The sequence below is a fragment of the Coenobita brevimanus genome, chromosome 78 (genome assembly GCF_032717465.1).
Source record: "Coenobita brevimanus isolate Jiangsu-jjx chromosome 78, ASM3271746v2, whole genome shotgun sequence".
Classification (NCBI taxonomy): domain Eukaryota; kingdom Metazoa; phylum Arthropoda; class Malacostraca; order Decapoda; family Coenobitidae; genus Coenobita; species Coenobita brevimanus.
In genome coordinates, this window is record NC_137031.1 from 38,883,684 (window position 1) to 38,895,250 (window position 11,567).

At 42.2% G+C, this 11,567-nt stretch overlaps 1 protein-coding gene across 2 annotated transcripts in view; it reads left to right on the forward strand.

The window, feature by feature from the left end:
* bi (T-box transcription factor bifid) overlaps nt 1–11,567 on the forward strand; it is a 318,279-nt gene that overhangs the window by 45,388 nt on the left and 261,324 nt on the right. The window lies entirely within an intron of this gene.

Below are 11,567 nucleotides of genomic sequence, written 5' to 3' on the forward strand. Positions count from 1 at the left end.
TCCTCAGTGCTAGGGTCCTCTGTCCTTGTCCGCACCCACCCTACATCCTTCACGCACACCCTCTTACACACACACACACACACACACACACACACACACACACGATACATTCATTCAACGCATAAATATATACATGCAGGAATGAAAGTACGTAAATTCAGACTGATCTGTGTCAAGGAGCTATGATAGAGGGGAGACGAAGAGACGTAGGATGAGCTGAGAAGTTGAAGTATCGCACTCTTGTCTCTCAGTCCCTGTCTGCCAGAATCCATCTCTTCCAGTCACACACAGTCCATCTCTTACACTCCCTTTCACAGTCACTCTCTCACAATCTCTTTCACAGTCCATCTTTCTTACATCCGCCTTTTTTCCACAATCCCTCTATCACAATCCCTCTTCCATCTCACAGTTTCTATACTCCTTGCCTTCGCCACCTCCCCCACATATCTCCATCCCGTCTTCTTCCACACCTTCTATCCCTCACCTCTCCCACATCCCTCCTCTTCCTTTCCCACATATTCCCTCCGCTTTCCTTTCTGCGCGTCTCTCTTTCCTCTCCCATGTCACACCCTCCCATCGACACTTCCTTCTTCCCCTGTCCTTCTCTTTCTCTTCCCCCACTTTCCCTTCACCTTCCCTTCCCTTACTTTCCCCTCATCTTCCACTCCCTTACTTTCCCTACTCTTCTCTTCCCTCACTTTTTCCACATTTTTCCCTTCTTTCTCCCTTGTTTAGTCCTCTCTCTCTCTCTCTCTCTCTCTCTCTCTCTCTCTCTCTCTCTCTCTCTCTGTTAGTCCTCTTCCTCTTCCTAAGTCTCCTACCAGAAGGGTATTGACGATTCTGCAGAAGATGATACTTTTGTACCCCTCTGTCTGCCCACTCTCTGCCTGTCGCTATCTCTACCTCCACACCCACTCTCTGCCTTTCTTTCTCTCAGCCCCCACACCCACTCTCTACCCACTCTCTGCCCCCACACCCACTCTTCCCCACTTCCTCTTCGTCAGCGCCCCTCAGCAGCAAGGTGTATACAATCCTGCTGAAGGTGCTGCTGTTAGCCCTCCCACCGGAAAGAGATAATTGTGCCGCTTCCCCACTAACGAGCACCGCCTCTGGATTGCGTTACTCCTAATTAATAGCATCACACGATTCGCCTCACCTTAAATTCCATCATCATCCACGTTCACGCCCCCCCCCCCTGCCCTACCTCCACCCACATTCCCCCCCCCCTCCACCGCCCCCCTTTCGTCACTACCCTACGTTCTGTCCCCCTCCCCCACGTTTGACCCATATATGTTTGTCCCACCTTCCCCCCCCCCACCCCACGTTTGCCCCTCCACATTTTTATTTTTACTTTATTTCTGCTTATTTTCTTTCCTCCATCTTCTCTCCACTTTCCCCCCTTTTATCTTCTCCATCATCCCATTTCCCTCTCTCTTTTGCTCCTCTTTCTTTTCCTCCTCCCTTATTTTGAAATTTCCCCTCTTCGAAATTTTCCTTCAGAGCAGGTACCATTCTCTCCCCATTTCCTCCCCTCCCCTCTCTTGCCTTTCCCCCTCATTTCTCCCCCAGTTCTCCCCTCATGCCTACACCATAGTCTTTCCAGGCTCCTCGCCATCCCCCTTTCCCTTTCCTCTTTTTTCCATTTTCTCCACCACCGTCGTCGATCTCCACCACCGTCCTCTCAATCTCCACCACTGTCCTCGATCTACTCTTACTGAGCGAGGATGGGGGTAACTTCCGAAGCCGCGAGATAGTCTGTTTCAAACCCCTTTTCCTAAGACTTCATCTGCTCATCAACCCCGACCGAAAACTTTGTAAAGGAAGCCGATAATTAGGCAACCTGGTGTGATTTCCATATGGGCGGTATCACATAATTTCCCTCAATTTTTTTACTCTTCGTCTCTCACTGACATGATGTAACGTGTGTGTTTTTTCTGTCTGCCAACCTCTCTGTCTATCTGTATACTCGTATCCTTACTGTACCCATCTGCCTGTCTGATGCTCGGTCTGCCTATCTGTCTGTCTGCCTGTAAGATACATAGATAGATAGAGGTAGATAAATAGGTACAGAGACAGATGCAAACGGAAATGTAAGCAAGTAAAAGTAATAAAACCATGTGTGAAAATGTTTGAGGATAAAATTTAAGTAATAGAGACAAGAGTGAGAAAGACTGGAAACGTTATAAGTGTGCAAAAATATGAGGGATATAGGTAAGTGTGAGGAAGAGACAAGGGTGAGGAATATAGATAGATATGAGGAAGAGACAGGGGTGAGGAATATAGATAGATGTGAGGAGGAGACAAGGGTGAGGAGTATAGGTAGATGTGAGGACTAGACAAAACTGAGGAATATAGCCAGGTGTGAGGATACCTGGGGAGCCGCTAACGAGAAGCCGTCCAGAGATCGTCATACCTTCCGCTGAACTTAGCGCTTTGACACAATTCGCATCCCGCTATTCACATTTAACGTAGCTGGCCTCTTCACTTCACCCTGCCCAAGATTATTATTATTATTATTATTATTATTATTATTATTATTATTATTTTTATTGTTATTAAGGGCGAGTCCGTGAGTTTTAGATTATAGAGGTATCGTAAAAAACTCTCCATGTATTATTCCAATGAGTAAATGTTTAAAATCTGTATAACCAGTATATATTTTATCATTACAGAAACTTTAGTGTTTTAGAAAGATTCGCGTCAAGCTTCTTCATTTGACAGGATTGAAGAATTATCATCATTATAGGTGCATTGTAAATATTATAATCCTTTATTTGTGTCACTCCAGTGTATGTATAAAATTAAGATCAGATATACAGTTATTAGCATGTTATATATTCGCTTCAGGCTCCTTTGCTTAATAATCTGAAAGCTTTATTATTTTGGACATAGCAGTAGTTTTCAGATAATTAAAACCCCCCAAAATAAACACAAGCGTGTCTACCTCTTCTTAATAAAATCAGTAGAAATTATTAAACAGAGTGACTCCATATTTTCATTTGCTGCGGCCAAAGAATTATCATTATGGACGTATCAGTAGAGTTTGGAATTTAGTAGCCTTCTTTTTTACACAAGTTTTTGCAAGAGTGGTTTCATGTTTGTTCACTAAATACTGCAAGAGAATTATCATCACTGGTCGATAGTTTATAGGTCATATTTCCATCGTACGGACTATCATTATGGAATTACGGTATCACTGAGTTTTAAAAAGTAAAATAATTCCATCCTTATAATTACTATCAACATAGATTTGGTGCGCCTGCAGGGTACAAAGGAAAATTAACTAATCTTTAAACTTTCGTTGCTGTACAGGAAGAGGGAAAGGGAAAGGATGTGAAGTTAATGCAGTAAAGAGGGACAGAAGGTGAAGGAAACGGGGAAGACGGAGATAAATGGAAGGAAAGAGGAAGAGAGGAATGAAAAAAAATGGAGAGAGTGCGAGAAGTGCAACGTGAGAGGGAGAGGGGAAGAGGACGCGACGGTAGCATATTCCTCTTGTTGACAGGCAGACAGACAAGAGAACTGACTTAATCCCTCCCCTTCTCTGTCCACGGTAGTAGGGGGAGGGGGGTTATGGGGGCACCGGGGTTGAAGTGGGAAAATAGAGGGAGGGAAGGTAAAGAGGGAGGAAATGGAGAGAAGAGAGAGAGAAAAAGGAGGGAAATGAGCGGAATGAGAGAGGAGATGGAGGTGATGGTGAAGGAAGGGTGTCGGAACAACGGAGAGAACAGAGAAGGCGGTAAAAGGAGAGAGAGAGAGAGAGAGAGAGAGAAGGGGGATTTGCAAACTGAGAAAGGATTTATTAGCTAGAGAGAGAAGCGTCATTGTTGGAGACCGGGGTAGGGAGTCGAGTTGATGATGGTGATGGTGGTGAAGGTGAGGTTGTGAGTTGAGAGAGGTGAAATTGTTGTTGGTACTGTTGATAGTGGTATGATGTTGGAGATTGAGGGAGGAGGAGGAGGAGGAGGAGGGGAGTTGATAGTGGTGGTGGGGTAGATAAAATACGAGTCGATGAGGATTGGTGGTTATGATGGTTGTTGATCTGAAGACGGTTTTAACTGGAGTGATGGAAAGTTAAGATTATTGTTTTGCTTATTTAGTAGCAGTTAAGTTATTAGTAATAGTACCAGTAGAAGTAGTAAAAGAAGCAGCATTAGTATTTATTATTATTTTTATTTTTATTATTTTTGTAATTGTTGTTATCATCATTATTATTATTAGTCATTATTGTATTTTCCTTTGATAATGGTGGTGACGATGATAACTCAGATTTGTTATTAATATATTCATTACTGCTATATTGACCACCATAATGTTTACTTCTGTCACTGGTATTATCATCATCATCATCATCATCATCATCATCATCATTCTCGTATCATACCTTAGTTTGGCTGATGGCCCTGAAACTTATTACATAATTAGTTTTTGCCTTTGTTGCGTAATTGTGGTTGGGGTAGCGAGAGGAGGGGAGGAGGAGGGGCGTGAGGAGGGAAGAGGGTGTGGTGGTGGGGAAGAGAGAGTTGGTAAAGAGGTAACTGGATGAATGAGAAGCGAAATGGAAGAGGAGAAATGTGTGGAGGCGTAGACAGGAGAGAGAGAGAGAGAGAGAGAGAGAGAGAGAGAGAGAGAGAGAGAGAAGTTGAAGGGGGAGGTAGGGGGTGGGGGGAGAAGAGATATTTAAGGGAAGAGAGAATAAAACGGGTTGAGGGGAGTGGAGGTAAGATTATTAAGAGAGTGAGAGAAGGGAGAGAATACAGGGTGAAGTTAAGAGAGGACTGTTTCAGGGAGGGAAAGGGAGGTAAAGGGGTTGAGGAAGGGAAGGGGAGGGAGTAAGGGAGTAGGGGGAGTTAAGGGAAGGGGGAGGGGGTTAAGGGGTAAGGCCAGGCGACGGAAATTGCGGCCTAATGCTGTGTGAAATTTGAATGTGTCTCCCAGTTCGGCCTTTGTTGCCTCCATTAACCCGACCACCGCATTTACGGGGCTTTATTTCCCCCACACCCAGACGATTTTTTTTGTAGACCCGACGATTTTTGCACACGCGAGGGAAATGAATCGTAACCCTTTTTATATTTAAATCTAGATGGTTCTATACATACTTGGGAAATTGTTGCTTTGGCTGCATTTATTTATTTATTCATGTATTTTTTATTTATCTTTGCTTTTGCCACTTAAGATTATTACCGTTTATGCATTTATAGCATATCTTTTGACTATCTCCAGACGATTTTTTTTTTATGCACCTGGGGAAAATAGCGCTTGGAGGGTTACAAATTAACTCTTATCGTAATGTATATTCTTTCATCATAGGCAGGATTTTTTTTTATCTCCAACTCCAGACGATTTTTATACACATGAGGAATATTTAGATGTGTTTAGGGGGTTTATATTTGCTCCTGCCAAACGATTTTTATACACCTGAGGAAGATTACACATGTTTAGGGTGTTATATTTGCACCTGCCAGACGATTTTTATAAACCTGAGCGAAATCATGGGCGTGGAGTTGTGTAAGGGATTGATCAGTAATAGCGCCAGACGATATAATTATGTTTTACTAAGGCGGACATAAATACTGATCCATTTCATGACGATAAATAATGAAACAGTAACTTTTGAAACCTGGTGTGCCATCTTCAGAACCCAACAGACTTTCCAGAGTATTATGTTAGAGTGTCATAATTGTTGGAGTGGAAAAGGTACAGATATTTTTGTCCGCAACCGTACGTCCAAGGGAAGGTATTGCTGGTGACACGTTAAGGGCATATACAGGGTGGTCCATACATTGCCCAACCCAGTTCTTGTGTGTTTTGGGGACGGTCTAGCGTTACCAGTGTCTACCCTGCATCATTTTTCACTTCACAGAACGTTTTTCGTACTTTATCGTGTCTGCTCATTGACGTCCAAGGATTACAAAGGTTGTCACTAATTTACAAAGCTGCCAAGATACCTGCGCTTCCCACACCAGAAGACTGAGCCATACCTGCAACACACGAGATGCGTTTGATATAGACCGCTGCCCTGCATATGTATTTTTTTCCACACCAGATAGAGGTAAATTGACAGCAGATAGAGAATTAAGAAATAATATATAGAAATGAAATTTGTCATGTTTAGGCCCCTATCGCTGGGTTGGGTATTTTATTTTCACTAACGTAGGACGATTCTGTACACCTGAGGGAAAATAATGGGAGGTAGGAGGGTGACATTTATCGTAAAGCGAATCATCCAGCTAATCAACCCGTCCGGTGCGATAACACCTTTTCTGTTTTCTTCCTTCCTCCAGACGATTTTATTCAGCTTAAGAGAGACCCAGTGAGGTTAAGGTTTTAGTCTTCATTAACCCCTTCAGTCCGATGTCATTTTCCATTTTCTTCGTGCTACCTTCAGACGATTTCTTTCAGCCTGAGAAAATAAACGAAAGGGGTTAATGAAGGCTGTATCAAACCCATCTTGTTTGAAAAGTCTCCCTTGAGCTGAAAGAAATCGTCTGGAGATGGCTGGAATAAATACGCGTCATCGGAGTGAAGGGATAACCCGTTCTGTATGGTGACGATTTAATGTATTCTTGTCACTCCAGACGATTTTAGTCAGCGTGGGGGAGACTGCGAAATCAGAGGGGTTTAGTTTTATTCTTGCTGCCTAGAGATTTATTTTTTTATTTGGGAAAGAAGAGGTAGAGAGGGGAAAAAAGGGAAGGAAGATGAAGGTGGAAAAAAAGGGAAGGAAGAGGAAGATGGAAAAAAAGGGGAAGGAAGAGGAAGATTGAAAGAAAAGGAAGGAAGAAGATGGAAAAAAGGAAAGGAAGAGGAAGGTGCAAAAAAAGGGAAGGAAGAGGTAGAGAGGGGAAAGAGGAAAGGAGGAGGAAGAAGGGAAAAAAACAAGGAGAGAGAGGAGGGGTACTTGCGTAATTTAGAACTACACTCAGGGGAATATTAAAAAATGAAAGGCGGAAAACAAAAGAGAAGAGTAAAGAGAAAGAATGACTGGGAAGAAGAGAAAGAGAGAGGAATGAATGAAGGGGGAGACAAATATGTGGAGAGGGAAAGGGGAGGAGGGGGTAGGAAGAAGAGAATATGAAGGGGGGAGGAGGAGGAAGGGACAAAGAGGAGAGTGAGGGGAGGAAGGAGGGACAAGGAAGGAAACAAATGTGGAGACATCTTTGTCGATGAAAGAGAGAGAGAGAGAGAGAGAGAGGACAAACAGACAAATAGACGGACAGACAGACAAACAGATAAACAGCCAGTCAGACAGGCAGACAGACAAGCAAACAAACGAATTAAGGAAAACGTGAAGAATCAGTGAAAGTAAGAGAAATGAAAATAAAAACTACATTTTTTTTTTCCTGCTCTCCTACTTCCTTGTTTTGGCCATTTTTTTTTCTTTTTATGCAGGAAATCTTTTGTCCTCGTCATCACACCTTCCTCTTGAAAAAATGTCGCAGTTTGTCTTTCATATTTTTTTCGCACTTTCTGAGATTTTTTTTTAGTCTGGTTCTTAAGGCTTCATATTTTTTAGTTGTGTGTGTGTGTGTGTGTGTGTGTGTGTGTGTGTGTGTGTGTGTTTTTCACGGTTTGGTATGACGGGCGGTGTTAATGTGTAATTCTCTCTCTCTCTCTCTCTCTCTCTCTCTCTCTCTCTCGGTAATCTATAAATTTTTCTCAAACTTTAAAAATTTCGAACGTGTTTTAAGATGAAGTTTGATGTATAAGTTAGATGTTGACATTTATCCATAGTATTTACAAACATACACATGTGACTTGAAGATTTGGCGGTTTTCAGAGGCTGCTGAGTCGTTACACACACACACACACACACACACACACACACACCTGGTCTCGCCTCATCAGCGCAATTACGAAAGCAGGTATGCGTGAGACTTCCAATCCCTCTGCCATCCATCCTACCCCCCTCCCGACCAGCCCCCTACTCCCCACCCAGTAACCTCCTCTGCGATCTTTAATTGCCCTGAAAAAGACCCTTACATCCTCCCGCCATAAGGATCAGCTGGAACACGTGGGGGGAGGGCAGCTTGTTTACCGTTCTCCTTGGCCGATCAGGTGATGCATGTAAATAAGGGAGTGTAATGGCGGATGAAGCCGGATGAAGGTTGGGGAAATACGGCCGTGGATCCGCCTAGCTTAGAGTCCTACAGGAAATTGGAAGAGAGAGAGAGAGAGAGAGAGAGAGAGAGGAGAAAAAGAATTTAGATAGCTAGAGAAAGATAAAACTTGGGGAGAAGCAGATTTACATAATAGTATAAAATTACAGTGATACCAATATCTACCACATGGTTGTTGACGACCTTAATGTGCATGGAAAAGCTTGCACTTAGAAAGAGAGAGAGAGAGAGAGAGAGAGAGAGAGAGATTCAAGTCAGTGGCAGAGAGAAAAACGAGAGGAAGGAGGAAACAGAGATAAGCCATCGGGTGATTATAGATGTAATTAAGTGAGAGGAACTGCGGGGTAATGAGGGGGCGGAGGAAGTGGGTGTGGGACAGTGAGACAGACAAACAGACAGACAGACAGACACTGTCAGACAGACTGTCAGACAGACACACAGACAGAAAGACAGACTGACACACAGACAGACAGACACACAGACAGATAGACAGACAGACAGAGATGTATCATACATGTTTGACATTACCTGGATGGAGTTATTTGAGAGAGAGAGAGAGAGAGAGAGTGAAGGTGAGAAGTAAGTAGGTAGGCAAGGAACCAAGGAAGCAGAGGAAGTAGGACAATAAGTGACGGGCAGAGTGAGTGAGTGAATAAGTACTGTGTTAGCGTGACTAGGGACAGTGCGCAGGCGAGACAAGACGGAGACGGAGGAAGAGGAAGTGCAGATATGATAGCAGGTGTTCATTTCACTGCCATAAAAGTTTGAGATGAAGTGCTAAACCTGCCAGTGAATGTAGTATCGCCCACAGTGTTGTATATGTACTGTAGGGAATCAACAGGTGTTAATTTGATAAGCGCAGGTAGGATATGATAGAGGATAATTACAGGTAGGATATGATAGAGGATAATTACAGGTAGGATATGGTAGAAGATAATTACAGGTAGGATATGATAGAGGATAATTACAGGTAGGATATGATAGAGGATAATTACAGGTAGGATATGATAGGGGATAATTACATGTAGGATATGGTAGAAGATAATTACAGGTAGGATATGATAGGGAATAATTACAGGTAGGATATGACAGAGGAGAATTACAGGTAGGATATGATAGAGGAGAATTACAGGTAGGATATGATAGAGGAGAATTACAGGTAGGATATGATAGAGGAGAATGACAGGTAGGCCATGATAGAGGATAATTACAGGTAGGATATGATAGAGGGTAATTACAGGTAGGAAATGATAGAGGATAATTACAGGTAGGACATGTAGGGTTGGAGCTTCCAACAAGATGACAACGAAAATAATCAAGGTACGGGTATGGGATGGAGTTTATTCGCTTTTATTCATCTTTCTATAGCAAGTCGACTTAATCTCCCGAAAGGATGAATACCAATGAATCACCATGTCACCCTGTCCCACACCTTCAGGCTGCCCTTACTCCAGTTCACACCCCTCTCACTCCTTTGCCTCTAGGCTTGGAGTGTAGTAAATTGATAGGTTGCCTGTGGAAAAATATAGGTACCGATTTTATGTTGTTCTGAATAAATAAAATTGATGACAGTGATAAAATGACGATGAAGGTGAAACTACATAATTAACGATGATTATGAGAGAGAGAGAAAGAGAGAGAGAGAGAGAGAGAGAGAGAGAGAGAGAGAGAGAGGAAACGAAGATAAGATAACGAATAATTAGGGAGGAAACTGAGCGGGACTTGACGTAATGATGATAATAGAGATGCGTAAGTCAGAGAGAGAGGTAAGAGAAGGGAGAGAGGAAGTGGAGTATAAATAGTAAGTAGGGTAGTTATGAATGCAAATATTTAGATACAGACAGACAAACAGACAGACAGAGATCTATAAATAACTGTGAGCGCAATCTTCAGTTTCATATATTCCATACCAATCCACACACACACACACACACACACACACACACACACACACACACACACACACACACACACACACACACACACACACACACACACACACACACACAGAATTCCTTCATTAGTTCAGTGTCTAAGGCGGACACTTTACCTCTAAGCTACCTTTGTCAGGGCACGTTCACCCCCCCCCTAAAATCTCAGGCTCCTGTGACTCACTCTTGGCTGAATGAAATCGTCTGGAGGTATCTGATGTAAAATGCTAGAGTTGTCCCAGTCATGAGAGGTAATATTTCGCCCTTTCTTAGTAGCAGTTTATTTTTCTACTCATTTTCTCCTTTTTATTTTTTGATTTTAGTTTTTATCAATTCTTTTCATTATCATCTCTAACTATATAAATGATGATGATGATGATGATGATAATAGTAATAATAATAATAATAAGAAGAAGAAAATACCCGCAAATAATAAGAATAAGAAAATGAGGAAGAAGGCGAAGAAGAAAATCCATCCGCTGTGACAAATATCCGACTTCAACTTCCAAATTTAGATACAAGAGAGAAGTGTTGTTTTCAGTCCTCACAGCGCTCCAAGATTGCTTATACATATTCACCCACACTGTTTGGACTCGTGACAACATTATCTGTCAACGCTGCGGGCTTCTAAATGCCATTCGACTCGTATCGCTGTTTTTGCGTCCAGTATTGAACGCACGAATATTACCCAGCATGCTCAGGCGAGGTCAAGACTTCATTTACTTTGTCTTGAAACTGCTGTAAAAATTTTAGACGATCATGCTGACCTAATCGGTAATTCTTTGGTACCCTTTGGAAACTGTTGTCCAACTGAGACGATCCTGGTAACCAAATCAGTTATTTTTTAACATTCGCGTTTGTTGTCAAAACCTGAGACGATTGTAGTAAGTTTATCAGTAATTCCTTAGCACTCGCTCGAGATTGATGTTAAACCTTAATGAAATGCTACTACCCGAATTTTTAACTTTTTTTAATTGCCTCAAACAGTTGTAAAAACCTAAAGGCATACCTTATTAGACCTCCGTAATCTAATAAACTCTCCCTTTGCAATATCTCGAAACTTGTCAAAACGTTCCCTTTGCAATATCTCGAAACTTGTCAAAACGTTAAAAAAATAAATAAATAAATAAATTCCCTTACTAACCAAATCATAATTTTTGGTGAACTGTCTGAAAACTGTCAGAAAACAAGCTGATCAATACCGGTACTCCGTTAAACTACCTCAGAGCTGTTGTCAGGACCTACAGAGATCTTGATAAACTGATTAATACTTTGTGCTCTCCAGAGAATGTCAGGTGCGAAAGAGATCTACTTATTTTCGCTGTCCGTCTTAATGAAAAGGGCAGTATATTATTACCTCTTATAACATTCACAACTTTTCACCGCTGATTACGGCTCTATCACCAACTCAGATATCATCATCAGTGTCCCTGTAAAATTCACCGCTGAGGCAACGAGACCCTTAGACTAGCAGTGACATATCAACCAATTACCTATAATTTCTTAGATATCACAG